Here is a 15110-nt window from a genome sequence, read left to right as displayed (position 1 = left end):
GAGACAGAATCAGAGAAAGCCAAAGAAACAGTGATAGACAAGAGAGAGACAGAAACAGAGGGACATAGAGCCATACAGAGTCGGAGAGATGGACAGAGACAGAGAAATCCAGACAGACACAGAAAGAGACAGATAAAGCTAGAAAGAGATGGACTAGAAAGACAAAAATAGCCATACAGATGGATGAAGAAAGAGACAGAGACACAGAGAGACCCAGAAAGCAAACGAGAGGGACAGAGACAGAGGCAGAGAGACTCAGAGAGGAAAGGGGCTCTCCTGTCCAAACAAACATTGCCTCCCCAGCACAGCCCTAAAGGGGTCTTTTAGCCTTTTCCTGAAGCTCTCCATTGAAGTAAGGGGTGCACCTCCTTCCCAGGGAGCCCCTCACCCTTTTTTACTTTTTTGGAGCCCCTTATCCTTCTGCACAGCTCCCAGTGTTGGGTGCCATTTCCTGTCAGCCAGCCTCAAGCTGCCTCTCTGCAGCTTCCCTCAGCGCTTCCCTCACAGTGCCCAAACTGAGCACGGCTAACTCTTCTTCTCCAGGATAGCCCTCTCTGCATGGGAGCTTTTGTTTCCCCATGGGACCCTTTCTTCTTCAGGTCATCCATGTCCTTCCTAAAGGTCGGATGCCCAAAGTGACCTCATAACCCAAATGTGGCCCACCCAAGGCGGAGGACAGAGGGCCTTCCCTGTTTGGTCCCAGGGACTATGCTCCTCTTTTTGTAGTGCACGTGCTGCCAAAGCGAGCACTACCAAGCTTCTCTTGGGACAATGTTCGATTACTTGGCTGCCCTACTGGACCAGTGGCTCCCCCTGAACTTGCCGCCCACTAGAACTTCCCGATACCCGGCCCCACTTCCTCTAGCTTGCATTTGTGAAATCGATTTCGTGAACCCAGGTCAGATGCATTTTTTTCCCTTTAGATTTCCCCTCATTCCATTTGGCTGGGTGTTCTTGCCCAATGAGATATTGTTGGAACCGAACTCTGCCGTCTAGTGTATTGGCTCTGTAGCCCAGCTCTGTGTCCTTGGAAAGTTTGAGAAGTGCATCATTAGTGACTTGGATAAAGGCATCGATTTTAAATAGCACATGGTCAAGCCCAGATGCCTGGGACACTCCTTTAGAAACTCCCTTCTAAGAACCTTTAATTATTACTCTGGGGCCCACCATTCACCCAACTCCTAATTCAGAAGCTAGCTCTCTTGTCAACCAGCTCTCCGTGCCATCTACAAAAATAGCTCAGGAAACTTGGGAAAACACTTCACTACGATCTATGGAAACTTTGATTATGGAACTTCCTTGATCTACCAGTCTAGTCATCCTGACAAAAGAGGAAATGAGCTTAGCCTGGCATGATCCATTCCTGAGGAAGCCAGGCTGGATCTTCAGGCTCTCGGCTTCCTTTTTGCTCATGAAAAAAAAAACAAAAAACCCGCAGGGTCACACAATTTGTGACTTTCCCAGGGTCACACATCTAGCAAATGTCTGGGGAAAGATTTGAACTCAGGTTCTCGTGACTGCAGATGTTCCTTAACCATGACTTTGACCAGACTTGCTAGATTTTTTTTTTCAGGAATTAAAATCAAATAGATTTTGGATAGAAAAGGAGATAAAAAACGAGGCACACAGAACAGGGAAAACACAAAGAAAATGAGGGTAAGAGAGAAACAGACAATTTAGAGAGAGGCAGAAGAAATAAAGCGAACATTTATTCATCCATTTATTCGGGAAACTGACCGGGTGATTTCTTGGAGGCCAAATTCAGGGGTGAGTCACCTCTTCCAAGAATTTTCCCAGAGTTTTCCAATAAATTGATGTCATTATCCTCATATTTCTTCATCAGAACATCTTTGCAGGTCAACTCAATGAGACTCAACATATATTTATTAAATATTGATTATGTTAGAGAGGGCATGGGATGGTGGGAAAAACACTAGACTTAAATCCTGTCTGTAACACTAACTTTTGAGCTATGTGACCTTTAAGCTTCAGTTTCCCTATCTGTTAAAAGGCACACTTACTCAACAGCTGTTAAGGGTAGTTAGAGTGATAGCAAACGTTTTATTTATTTATTTATTTCTTGTTGCATCTTCCACTTTATTATTTTTTTAATTAATTTTATAATTATAACATTTTTGAGAGTACATATGCAGGGTGATTTTTTAATAATTTTTTACAACATTATCCCTTGTACTCCCTTCTGTTCTGAATTTTCCCCTCCTTCCTCCACCCCCTCCCCTAGATGGCGGGCATTCCCATACATATTAAATCTGTTATAGTATATCCTAGGTACAATATATATGTGCAGAACCGAATTTTATTTTGTTGTTGTTGCAAAGGAAGAATTGGATTCAGAAGGTAAAAATAACCTGGGAAGAAAAACAAAAAATGCAAACAGTTTACACTCATTTCCCAGTGTTCCTTCTCTGGGTGTAGCTGATTCTGTCCATCATTGATCAATTGGAATTGGATTAGCTCTTCTCTATGTTGAAGATATCCATTTCCATCAGAATACATCCTCATACAGTATTGTTGTTGAAGTGTATAATGATCTCCTGGTTCTGCTCGTTTCACTCAGCATCAGTTGATTTAAGTCTCTCCAAGCCTCTCTGCATTCCTCCTGTTGGTCATTTCTTACAGAGCAATAAAATTCCATAACATTCATATGCCATAATTTATCCAACCATTCTCCAATGGATGGGCATCCATTCATTTTCCCGGTTTCTAGCCACTACAAAAAGGGCTGCCACAAACATTTTGGCACATACAGGTCCCTTTCCCTTCTTTAGTATTTCCTTGGGATATAAGTTCAATAGCAGCAATGCTGGATCAAAGGGTATGCACATTTTGCTAACTTTTTGGGATAGTTCCAGATTGCTCTCCAGAATGGTTGGATTCTTTCACAACTCCACCAACAATGTATCAGTGTCCCAGTTTTCCCACAGCCCCTCCAACATTCATCATTATTTGTTCCTGTCATCTTAGCCAATCTGACAGGTGTGTAGTGGTATCTCAGAGTTGTCTTAATTGGTAGTAAACACTTAAAAAAATTTAAAACACTATAGAAATGGGAATTGGGCCTACTATGTGCCCAGCTCTGTGTTCAGTGCCAGGGAGATAAAAATGAAAAGTCCTTGCCCTCCAGTCACTTTCATTCTACTAGGGTGCTATAGATTAAAAGTATAACCCAATGGAAGGCAGGAGGGAGCAAAAGGGTGGTCCAAAGGAAGTGTTGATTGGAGAAGGGATGAAATACTTCCAGATGATGAAATCGGAGCAGGCTTCATGGAGGAGGTGGTACCTGAAAGGAGTCCTAATAGAAGACAAGGATTTCACCTGGTAGAGTTGAAGAGGCAGTCCAGGTATGGGGGACAGCTGCTTCTGCTGGAGTCTGATGAAGCTAGAGTTTGTGAAGAGGGAAACTGGAGAGGCACATTGGAACCAGAGTATGGAGGATGAATGCTAAGCCAAAGAGTTCACATTTTATTTTCAAGACAATAGGGAGCTATGGAAGGTTGTTGAGAAAAAAAAGACATGGTCCTTAGGAAAATTTTAGGGAAGCCCTTGAAAACCAGTTTTATTTAGGAGCTTATTATAATAGCCCAGGGGAAAAGTGATAAAAGCTCTAATGTGGCATTGGGCTTTGTGAGTAGATAGAAGGTAACAGATATGAGAGATACTCAGAGGTAGAATGAACAGGACCTGACCAGAGCAGGTGTGCTCATCACAGAGTAAACGCTTGATAAATATTAATCAGATTCAGTTAGTCCTGGGCAGAAGGAAAGGGAAAAGTCAAAGAAGCAGCCAAAATTTCATCCCTGAGCTCCTGGAGCAACGTTGGTGGCTGCCGCTAAGACAAACGTCCACGTTCAGTGAAGTGCACATTGAGTTCAGTGTGTCCGTGGGACAAACACTTATGGAGAGATCATCAAAAGGTGGTGCAGTGCATACAACCCAACCCTAGAGTCGCGAGGACCTGAGTTCTGACAGACACTTGACAATAACTGTGTGACCCTGGACAATTCACTTAATCCAAAAACCTGAAAAAAAAAACCTCACCGAAAAAAACCAACAACCTAAAAACAAACAAAAATTATTTTAAAAATAGAAAAAAGGAAGCTGGGGGAGTGAGAGTGGAACTCGGGATGTGGGCTGGACAGTGCAGACCGGGAAGCCATCTGCTTAGAGATGGTTGGAGAAGCCACAAGGAAGATCATTGAAGAAGAGAGTGCAGAGACGGAGCACGGAGGACAGAGACCAGGGAGCTCCAGTTTAGCACCTTTCAATCACACGTGCTTGTCTTCCCCCTGCATTGGACCACGAGCACCCTGAGTCTGGGTCATGAGTAGCCCCTTCTCCCTAGCTTGGTGCTCAGGGGCTTGCCAATTGGAGGCAACTGTTAGATGTTTGGATTTAGTTGAACTGAGTTATTGAGTGTGTTGCATGCTCCTTTGCATGCGACTTTCCTAGGTGGGTGGAGTGTTGGACTTAGGGTCAGGAATACTGAGGCTCAATCCCATCTCTCACATCTCACTAGAGGAGAACTCAGGCAAGAGAGGTCACCTCCCTGGGCCTTAGTTTGGTCAAGTGAAGGCTTTGGATAAACGGACCTCTAAAGTGCTTTCCAGTTCTCTAACTAGGATTTTATAATCCCCAGGGTGATGTCAAAGGGATATGGGATGACATTAACCCTGGGGGTGAGACCAAGATTGACCCTGAGGATGAGGTCAATGGGGATATGAATGACATTAACCCTGGGGGTGAGGTCAAGGGGATATGGATGACATTAACCCTGGGGGTGAGGTCAAGGGGATATGGATGACATTAACCCTGGGGGTGAGGTCAAAGGGATATGGGATGACATTAACCCTGGGGGTGAGGTCAAGGGGATATGGATGACATTAACCCTGGGGGTGAGGTCAAGGGGATATGGGATGACATTAACCCTGGGGGTGAGACCAAGATTGACCCTGAGGATGAGGTCAATGGGGATATGAATGACATTAACCCTGAGGATGAGGTCAATGGGGATATGAATGACATTAACCCTGAGGATGAGGTCAAAGGGGATATGGGATGACATTAACCCTGGGGGTGAGGTCAAGGGGATATGGATGACATTAACCCTGGGGGTGAGACCAAGATTGACCCTGAGGATGAGGTCAATGGGGATATGAATGACATTAACCCTGGGGGTGAGGTCAAGGGGATATGGATGACATTAACCCTGGGGGTGAGGTCAAAGGGATATGGGATGACATTAACCCTGGGGGTGAGGTCAAGGGGATATGGGATGACATTAACCCTGGGGGTGAGGTCAAGGGGATATGGGATGACATGTTACCCTGACTTCCTTTACCTGGATGTGAAGCCTGTCTAGAGCAATGGAAAAGTTGAGAGCAGAATTTTCCTCTATTATCAGCTCCCTGGTCCCCAGTTCACACTGCCCATTAGGCTTTCTCAAGCCTGCAAAGGAAAACCCTAGAATCTTTCTGGGGGTTCCCAGGACCAGGCATTAGAGAAGTGGGGCAAGTTAGGCAGAGACAAGACACATCTTAGATTTATTCTTCACTTTTTAGGGGGCAGGGAGGGGAGAAGCTAGGCAAGGGGAGGTGGGGTGGGGAGAGAATATGTGGGTAAATATGGTACTTCAAGTTGGAAGCCTGTGATTTGCAGACTGCAATAGCTCATAACTGCAGGGCCAGCCCAGAGAGCTGCTGAGTCATTCAGTTGGGCCCTCTAATTTGGGGATAGCTCCCAGACCAACCAGGGCAGCGCCCAGGCGCTGGACCATCCATTCCCTTCCCCTCCTCAGAGTGGACCTGTCTTCGTCACTGTTTTCTGCTCTGCTGAACTAGCTACCCTGTGGTAGAATCCGGGAGCCCAGGAGCGGCTTCCCTCCCTCCCACTCCTTCAGTGGGGGGAAGGAGGGAAGAGGAGATAGAAGAGAGAAGATCTGGGAGGAAGGAAAGAGGCATTAGTATGTGGGGTGCTAACTGGGAACGGAAGGAGCCAGCCAGCCAGAGGTTTTTCACCTCAGTGGGTCAACAAGCATTTAGTAAAACGCCTACAATGTGCCCGGTGCTGTGCTAGGTGCTGGTGAGGCTGAGAAACACAGGAAACTAGCCATGAATTTCAAGAGCTTCCATTCCAGCAAGAGAACAACGATGTGCACAGATTAGCCCATGCAAAAGTGAAGGAATGAGCTGAGAGCCTGAACCAGAGTGGTGACGAAGAGGCCGGAGAGCACGAAGAGGACTGGTGGGAGAGATCTGGATGCTGGAACCACCAGATTTGGTGACTGATTGGCCATGGGGGGACAGGGAAGAGCTGAAGATGACTCTGAACTTGGGAACCTGGGAGACTGGAAGCAGGGTATATATCTAGGGAAGTTTAGATGAGAGCGTTGGGGGACAAGAGAATGAGTTCCGATGAGGACCCGTTGACTTGGAGATGTCTACGGGACATCTAGGTGGAAACGAATGAACGAATAAATGAAGAACACTGTATTAACCTCAGTCCCTGCTCTCAAAGAGCTCACATTCCAACAGAGGAGAAAACCCAAAAAGGAGAATTTAGCTGCAGGGATGATGGAAAGGGGGAAAGACCCAGTGATCCTTGAGTTACACATGTTATACATCGATAGAACCGTATCCATTTTGGATGTTGAACTATTCAACAATGTCAAGGACTTTGGTAGTGATCACATCCTTATTTTCAGGTGTTCAATAACACTGGCTAGGGAGAATGTGGGGGCCACAGCACTAGCAAAGGCAGTGGTCAGGTCCCGCTGCACAAGGGCTTGCTTCTCTAGGGTGTGGCTTCGGGTGTCAGGCTGTCTCTCTGTCAGGGGCGATCGGGTATGGTAGACAGGTGCACAAGGCAGCCGGGTGAACAAGGCTTAGGCACAGGTGATCAGGAGGCCTAGATAAACAGATCTAGGTGACATCTTCACAAAGCTACTTATTGAATCCATGGGAGCCGATGATGTCACCAAGTGAAAAAGGGAAGAGATGAGGATCCCAGAACGTAGTCTTAGGGCGCTCCAGAGAGTGCTGGGACCAGCTCAAACTGGTTTATGAGAGCCAATTGTTAAATTTTCAGCATGAGCCTTTGCCCCTTGAAAATCAGCAACGCTACGTATCAGGGCTTGATTTCATTGTTTTATTGATTATTTAGACTTGAGATGGAAAATATTAATAATGCACATTAAGCTTAAAAGTGTATTTTTAAAAAGTGTATGTTTTTTTCATAGAGTTAGTTGTTAAACATTTACCAGCACAATGCTAGACACCCACAGTTGGTGGGTGGATCACAGATGATGATCCAGGAAAGGAGACTGAGAAGGAACTGTCAGATAGATAGGAGAATCTGTCATGTCCTGCTTTCTAGAGCCCCCAAGTTAGGATGACAAAACATACCGTTGCTTTCTAAAGCCCCCACACCGGGGTGATTAAGATATCCCTTCCTAGTGGAGAAGTGATGAGGCGGGACTCCCAAGGATGGTGGGAAAATGGAGTCTGTTTATTTTAAGGACGGTCCCCTTTATATAATGTAACAAAAACAACACTGAGCTCATAGGACCACATAAACAACTTGCTATTGTGTGTAGTTTGCCACCTGGTATCCCTTTGCTTCAATCTTAACACGGTTTGTCACTGCCCCCTGAAGGGGGTCGAGAGCCCTCAGGGGAGATGGGAGCTGAACCAGCCATTGTCAGAAGTTCCCTCTGGGCTGAAGGATCTTATACCTCACCCAGAATTCCCCCACTGTCTGTGGCCCTCTACAAGAATCAAGAGGAAAAAGTGGCCTGAAAGCATAGAGAGAAGAGAATATTCAAGAAGAGAGGGCGGTCACAGATCTAAAAGGCTGCAGACAGGGTGAGAAGGGTGAGGATTGAGACTCTGGCAATCCAGAAAGCAGGATTTTTGAGCCGTGGAGACAGCAGTTTCAGTTTGGGGATGAGGGTGCAAGCCAGCTAGCTGGGAGGTTGGTGTTGAGAAGTGACTGACAATAGAGGAAATAGAAGCAATTGTAGAGACAACTTTTTCTAGGAGTTTATAAAATGGGGAAAAGATGCAATCCCTTAGCTCAATTGGATGGCATTCAGGTGCAGTGGGTTTTTTTGTTGTTGTTGTTTTGTTTTGTTTTAAGATAGGGGAGATGGGAATATTTCTAGGCAGTAGGGGAGGAACTACTGGATAGGAAGAATTTAAAATTAGAGAAGGAGGGGGATATTTCTGTGGCTCATCTGCTAGAGGAGACAGAAGAAGACGGGTTTGGGGGTAAAAATGGAAGGATTTTTGAGGAAGAGGGACATTACCATACAGTAGAACCAAAAAAGGAGAATGGGAGATGATGTGAAAGGGTTTTGAGAAAAAAAGAGAAGGAATTCCTAGAAAATGTCTTCTATTTTCTTGGTAAAATATAAAGTAGGGCTTTATATTCTGTATATTTTATATTCTTTATATTCTGTGAGGGGAGGAGGAAGGCTGATGTGAAAGGGATGAAAAAGGAGAGAAGAGAAGGTTTAGAAGAGCTGGACAGTGTGAGAGAGAAGCAGTCAGGGAAGTGTGAAGGAAAGCATTGTGTCGGGGCACTCCCCAAGTGTCAGGGTGGGCCCTTCAATGACTATCCAGGATGAAGGGATTCTGTAGTGCTACATCCCCAAATTCACGGCTCGTGAGCCCCCACTGGTGAACACACTGATGTGTTTTCTTTAATGGTTACCCAGAAGACATAATTAGTTCAAAGTAAAGGCATTAAAGAACTGGCAGAGTAAGAAAAGTATCAAGAAAACATTGCCCCCTATAAATCTGGGATCAGTCAATGAGCATTTTATTCAGCATTTACTATGTGCCTAAGTGGGGGGGGATGTAAAGTTTTTTAAAAGGCCCTTCCCTGCGAAAGGCCTCTTATAGAAGGTAGGAGCAGAGCTGACCCCCAAGGAAGCATAAATCCTTATGGCATGTATTAGAAGAATGGGTTGATGGGGGCTGCTTGCACAAGTGTTGGTTGGTTGTTGTCTTTCATTTTCAAAGTGGACCAAAGTGACATGACTATGTGGAGTCAAAGTATAGTGTGTTCCCTCAGGCCAACGTGAGCTCAGAAGGCTCTACCCGGGTGGCCACAGATAGTCCACGTGGACATTTGGAGTGGAGATGTCTCCAAATTTGCACATCTCCCATTTCTTTAGAGTTGCTATAATTCTGTTTCATTTGCAGAGCCGTGTCTTCTTTCCAAAGTTGTTCAGAGAGAGCTTGAAAGTGGGGGGGATTTGCCTGGTGTGAGTTCTGCATAAAACAGCCTTTCTGGCAAGTGTCCAACTGGCACCCAAACATTGTGGCCGGCCCATTGAAGTTGCACTCTCTGCAGTAGAGTTTGAGCGCTTGGCAGTTGAGCTCGAGAAAAGGGCCCAATGTCTGGAATCCTATCTTGCCAGGCGATCTTCAGAATTTTCCTAAGAGAATTACATGGAAGCCATTCAGTTTCCTGGCTGGCAGACCGTCCAGGTTGCACAGGCATACAACAATGAAGTCAGCACAACAGCTCTGGAGGCCTTCAGTTTGGTAGGCAGCCTCCTCCCTCTTCTCTCCTACATTTTCCTCTGGAGCCTCCCAAACACCGAGCTCTGTGCCAGACATTGGCAATGTGTGCATCAATCTCATTATCGGTGTGTACATCTCTGGAAAGAATACTGCTGACGCGAGTGAACTCTGTAACATTTGTGTAAAATATCACCCAAAATGACCCGAGGGAACTGAAATCCCCAAAACCGAGTCTCCTTGATCTGCAAAAACCCAGACTCCAAGTGGTCTCACATCCTCTCACTCGAGACAAGCAGTACCATTCAAGGGCAAATCAAACTCCTATTGATCTTTGGGAAGTCAGTCTCAGGAAAGACTTCACATTTAATTGAGAAATCCTGGGCTGATTAGCAAACTTCCCCTAGACTTATCCATAAAGCAGATTTTTAAAAATCATTCTTTGCAGTTTTCTCCATTGACAGAATAGGGAAAGCCCCTTAGTGTAAAATAAAACCTCCTATTTTTGTCACAGCCTCTGGGGTTAGCAATTTTTTTTTGCTTCCAAACCTGCATCTCTGAGCAGAAGGGATCTCATTCATTGGTTCCTTCATACACTTCATCACTGCCAGGGCAAGTGAACTTATCTACTGCACTCAAAACTTTTTAATTTGCTGTGAACCCATGATTCCATACATGGATGGTGTGGCGCTCGCTAGTGGAGAATCTGTGTTTTCTTGGTATTGTTAGACCCAAATTAGTATAAGCAGCAGAGACTCAATCCAGAATTTACTGCATTTCAGTTTTAGGGCCTGCATCGAGTGCACAGTCATCTGAGATCAAAAAGTCATGCATCAACTCTTACCTCCACTTTAGTCTAAGCCTGTAGCCTTTTCAAGTTAAATAACATACTGCCAGGAAAATAATTTATGTACCTTGATGCTGTTTTTGTCCTCGTCGAAGGTGTCCGATGACACTGCTGAGAGCATCATGCTAAAAAGCATGGGAGCAAGACGCAGCCTAACTTCACTCCATTGGTGACCGGGAAAGTGCAAGAGCATTGTCCATTATCCAGAATCTGGGCAAGCATGCTGTCTTGAAACTGCTGTACAATATTGATGAACTTCTCCAGGCAACCAAATGTGGACATAATTTCCCACAAGTCCTTGTGACTGACAGTGTCAAAGGCCTTCGTCAGCTCAATGAATGTTGTGTCCAGGTCTCTGTTCTGCTCCTAGAATTTCTCCTCGAGTTGTTTGGCAGCAAATACCGTAGTGACTATTCCTCGGCCCTTTCTAAAGCCACATTGGCTCTTAGGTGGATGAGTATCTTTGAAGTGAAGGATCGGCCTATTAGGGAGGAGCCTGGCAAGACTCTTTCCTGCAATGACTAAAAGACCCTCTTGTAATTGTCACCGGACAATTTGTTTCCTTGACATTTACAGAGATGGCAATGGTCTTCAATTACTGGGGGATAACTTCTGGTTGCCACATAACCTGGAAAGTTTCAGTCAGCGTTTGGGTGAGCAGTAGACCTTGTAAATCTCAGCTGGAATAGAGTCAGCATCAGGTGTTTTGCCATAGAGAGGAACCTAATACATTCAAAACCTGTTCTTCAGTTGGAAATTGTCTAGAGAGGGGTTGATTTCATCCTTAGGTAAACAGTGACTTCAGCATTGATTGGGGACCGTCCATCTGTTGTGAATGCTATGGAAGTGTTTTGTTCATCTCTTCAGGCACATATCATCATCATTAATCAGTGCGGTTCTATCAGCACTGAGTAGTTGAGATGCACCATAAGTCTCTGCCCATAAATAGCCCATAGGGCATCATAAACGTGTTTCAGAGAGTTACTATCAGCATAAAACTGAATATCATCTGCATTCGTATAGAGCCCAGAGTCCTGCATCTCTTTAAGCTTTGCTTGAATTTACTTTTGATGGAATTGAACTCTGACTCCTTAGATACGGCCGATCTTCGTGGTAAACTCTGTGGAGTTTTTGATTTTTGTTTGGCAGCTTCTGAATGTCTCTATTATTTTTGTCAGGCCAACCTTGATGTTTGCCATTGTTCTGGCCAGAGGAGTAAATGCAGGGCTGGACATCAAGTTTCTGAAAGTTGCCCATTCCTTTTCTGCTCCACTGTTACCAACCATGTGTTGGCTCAGCTCTCCCTCCTAGTTAGCAAGGAATTATTCCCCTGACTGTGAGTTCTTCCGCTCAGCGTGCATTTGCCCCCCCTGCCCCCCTCCGATGTGGTACTACCTCCTCTCTCTCAAGAGTTTAAACTTGCCACTTCAAAGTTCACCATGGATGATGATATTACTTCTCTTGTTAATAACGGCTCAGGAAAGTGCAAAGCTGGCTTTGCAGGAGACGACGCCCCTCAGGCTGTCTTCCCTTTTATTGTTGGGTGCCCCAGATATCAGAATGTGATGGTGAGCATGGGCCGGAAAGACAGCTATGTGGAGCATTAGGCCTGGAGTAAGAGAGCTATTCTGACCCTGAAGTATCCCATTGAGCATGGTATTGTCACCAACTGGGATGACATGGAGAGGATCTGCCATCATACTTTCTACAATGAGTTCTGTGTGGCAGAGCACCTTATGCTGCTCACGGAAGCTTCCCTGAACCTCAAAGCCAGCAGAAAAAGATGACTCAGATTATATTTGAGGCCTTCAGCCATCCCACCATAGACATTGCTATCCAGGCTGTGCTAAAGTCATACCCACTGGTACTGTGACGGACTCTTGTGATGGTGCGACCCATGCTGTGCCCATCTCTGGAGGTTATGCCTTTCTCTCCAGTGGTCCTCACACTTTTTAAACAGGGGGCCAGTTCCTTGTCCCTCAGACTGTGGGAGGGCCGGACTAGAGTAAAAACAAAAGCTCACACTCTGTCTCCGCCCCTCAGCCCATAACCCAGCGGGCTCATAAACGTCCTCAGCGGGCCGCATCTGGCCCACGGACCATAGTTTGAGAACCCCTGCTCTATGCCATCCTCCATCTAGATCTGATGGACTACCTCATGAAACTCCTGATCAACGGAGGGTACAGTTTCACTCCCACAGCTGAGAGGGAAACCAAGAAGCTGTGTTACATAACCCTAGCCTTTGAACAGGGGTTGGCCACTGCTGCATTGAACTCTTCTCTGAAAAACAAAACAAAACTACGAGCTCCCTGATGGCCAGGTTATCACCACTGGCAATGAGAGGCTCCACTGCCCAGAAGCTCTCTTCTAACCATTTTCCTTAGGAATTCCTGTGGCATCCATGAAATTAATTTCAACTCAATCATGAAGTCTGATACTGATGTCCGTAAGGATCTATCTGTCCGCCGATACCACACCACGTGCTCGGGCATTGCTACCAGGATGCAGAAGGAGATTACAAGCCTGGCCCCCAGCACAATGAAAATTAAGATCCACTGCCCCACCTGAGAGCAAATACTCCATATGGACTGGAGGCCCCCTCCTGGCATGTCTTTGGACCTTCCAGCAGACAGAGATCAGCAAGCAGGAGTGTGATGAATCTGGATCCACCACAAATGCTTCTAAACGGACTGTTTGTGGTTTTGGGGTTGTTTTTTTCTCCAAAGGGTGCGACATGATAATTGCCCCAAAGAGAAGCCATTGGCGTGGCTTTATTTGTTGTTGTTTGGGGTTTTTTTTGGCACTTGACTCAGGAGTTAAAAACTGGAATGGTGAAGGTGATCAGTAGTCTAAGTATGTCGGAGGCAAACATCCCCGGAGTTCTCCAGGACTCTGATTGTACGTTTGTTCTTTTAAATAAGTTGTTCCAAAAATTGTATAATGCATTGTCATAGGCCTCTACGAAGGCCGTCCTGCTCTACAGATAGAGCAAAAAGAGCTACCTAACAAAAATCCAGGTGGCCAAATCGGGAAGGAGGGAAGGATCAGCATCACTTTACATGGAAATTATGTAATCCTTTAAAACAAAAAGAATCTTTTTTTGCATCTTTTGCCTTAATACTTGTTCCTATTTTTTTTTAATTGTCAGAGCCATAAAGAGTGGCCCTCTGAATTCCCTCCCTGCCCCTAACATAGATGTGAACGAAGACTTTACGATTTTTACAAACTTTACAGTTTGACATTGGTGCCAGTACTTGAGGGAGGGAAGCAGCTTTGACCTGTATACTATAGGTGTACCCGTATACTGACCGGTTCAAATAAAAGGGCACACGTTAAAGGGAAAAAAAGGAATTGTTCCCTTTGTGGAAAGGCTCTAATCTGCTGACATTGTCATTTTACCTTGGGGACACTGCTTTTGTTAAATGCAAATATTTAACTTGGAAAGGCTAAGTCAGGCGGGCACTCTGCACCAGGTATAGGGAATGCCATGCCCTCACACAAAGGGAATATCTGTGGCTAGAGTACAAACAGCAGCAACTCATGCTTCAGAGATGCTGGGGCTTTCCAGTAGTGTAACCACTAGGCTTCTCTGCTTTCTACTCTCCCTGGCCTGCAGTTTCTGGCCCAAATGAAACTCCTGGCTAGCTCTTCCTCAAAGAAGCAGCAACTGCCGACCTCTGTCTGTATGAGGAAGCTCATAGGCTTGGACAAAGAGCAGGCTCATGGCAGTTAAGCTTAATCTATTCCAGGAACTACATTTCCTGACCCAGAGACTTGGGTTCCTCTGCCCGAGACCTCATCCTAGCGCACCGAGGGCAAGGAGGTGAGCTCCACTTGATTGGAATGACTTCTGCTGGATCAGCTCTGAAGATCTTCATGGTTTACGTGGACGCAGTCAATCTTGAGTGATCACTTGGTCCCTACCCACCACCTCTGCCAAACGATGTGACTGCCGTGGTGGTGGAAAGGGGATGGTGGCTTAAAAGAAAAGGGAGCTTCCGCTCTTTCTTTGCTTCCCTCGTCCAAATGAGGCGACCTACAATCCTATCTGGACGTACTGTACCCTGAAAGAAATGATGAGTGCTTGCACATGGCTTTCAGAGCAAACGGAATCTCTTCCATTTGAATTGTTTTAGGAAGAGTCTAAAAAGAACCCGGCAAAAGTACGGTATGGGATACGGGTCTTTTCTCAAGCTGGATTACCAGCCTTCGAACTCTATTGCCCAGAGCACAACTTCCATGGGATGGCCTTGCTGTTCTAATGTCAAAAGCATGTTTGCTTAAAAGGCTATTTTATGGAGGGCTTAGACAAAGCAAGCACTCACACAGAGGTCAGAGGAAGAGATACGAGGATACTCTCAAGGTCTCTCTAAAGAACTTGGGATCCATTGTGAGACCTGGGAGCTGCTGGGACAGGACTGCCCGGCATGGGGTGCTCACATGAAAGAAGGCGTAATGCTTTATGAACAAAGCAGAATTACAGTAGATCAAAAGAAATAAAAAAAATGATGTTCAAGTTTAGAGACATCTCCACTCCCAATGTTCATGTGGACTATCTGTGTCCATCCTGTAGTAGAACCTTCCGCGCTCATATTGGTCTGATCAGCTATAGTCACACTTATTACCCTCCCCATCCCACCCCCACACTGAACCTTGACCCAGAAATAGTGATGTCATTGGTCCTCTTGAGAACACAGGACAACAGAGCACCTCATGCA

The 15110-nt window shown here is 45.6% G+C and overlaps 1 pseudogene; it reads left to right on the top strand.

The window, feature by feature from the left end:
* The first annotated feature begins 11831 nt into the window (after nucleotides 1-11831).
* LOC141549067 (actin, cytoplasmic 1-like) lies at nucleotides 11832-14125 on the top strand (annotated as a pseudogene).
* Nucleotides 14126-15110: the final 985 nt, after the last annotated feature.

This window comes from Sminthopsis crassicaudata, chromosome X (assembly GCF_048593235.1).
Source record: "Sminthopsis crassicaudata isolate SCR6 chromosome X, ASM4859323v1, whole genome shotgun sequence".
NCBI lineage: Eukaryota > Metazoa > Chordata > Mammalia > Dasyuromorphia > Dasyuridae > Sminthopsis > Sminthopsis crassicaudata.
Note: the sequence above shows the minus strand (reverse complement) of the source record. Positions and strands in the feature narration are given on the sequence as shown.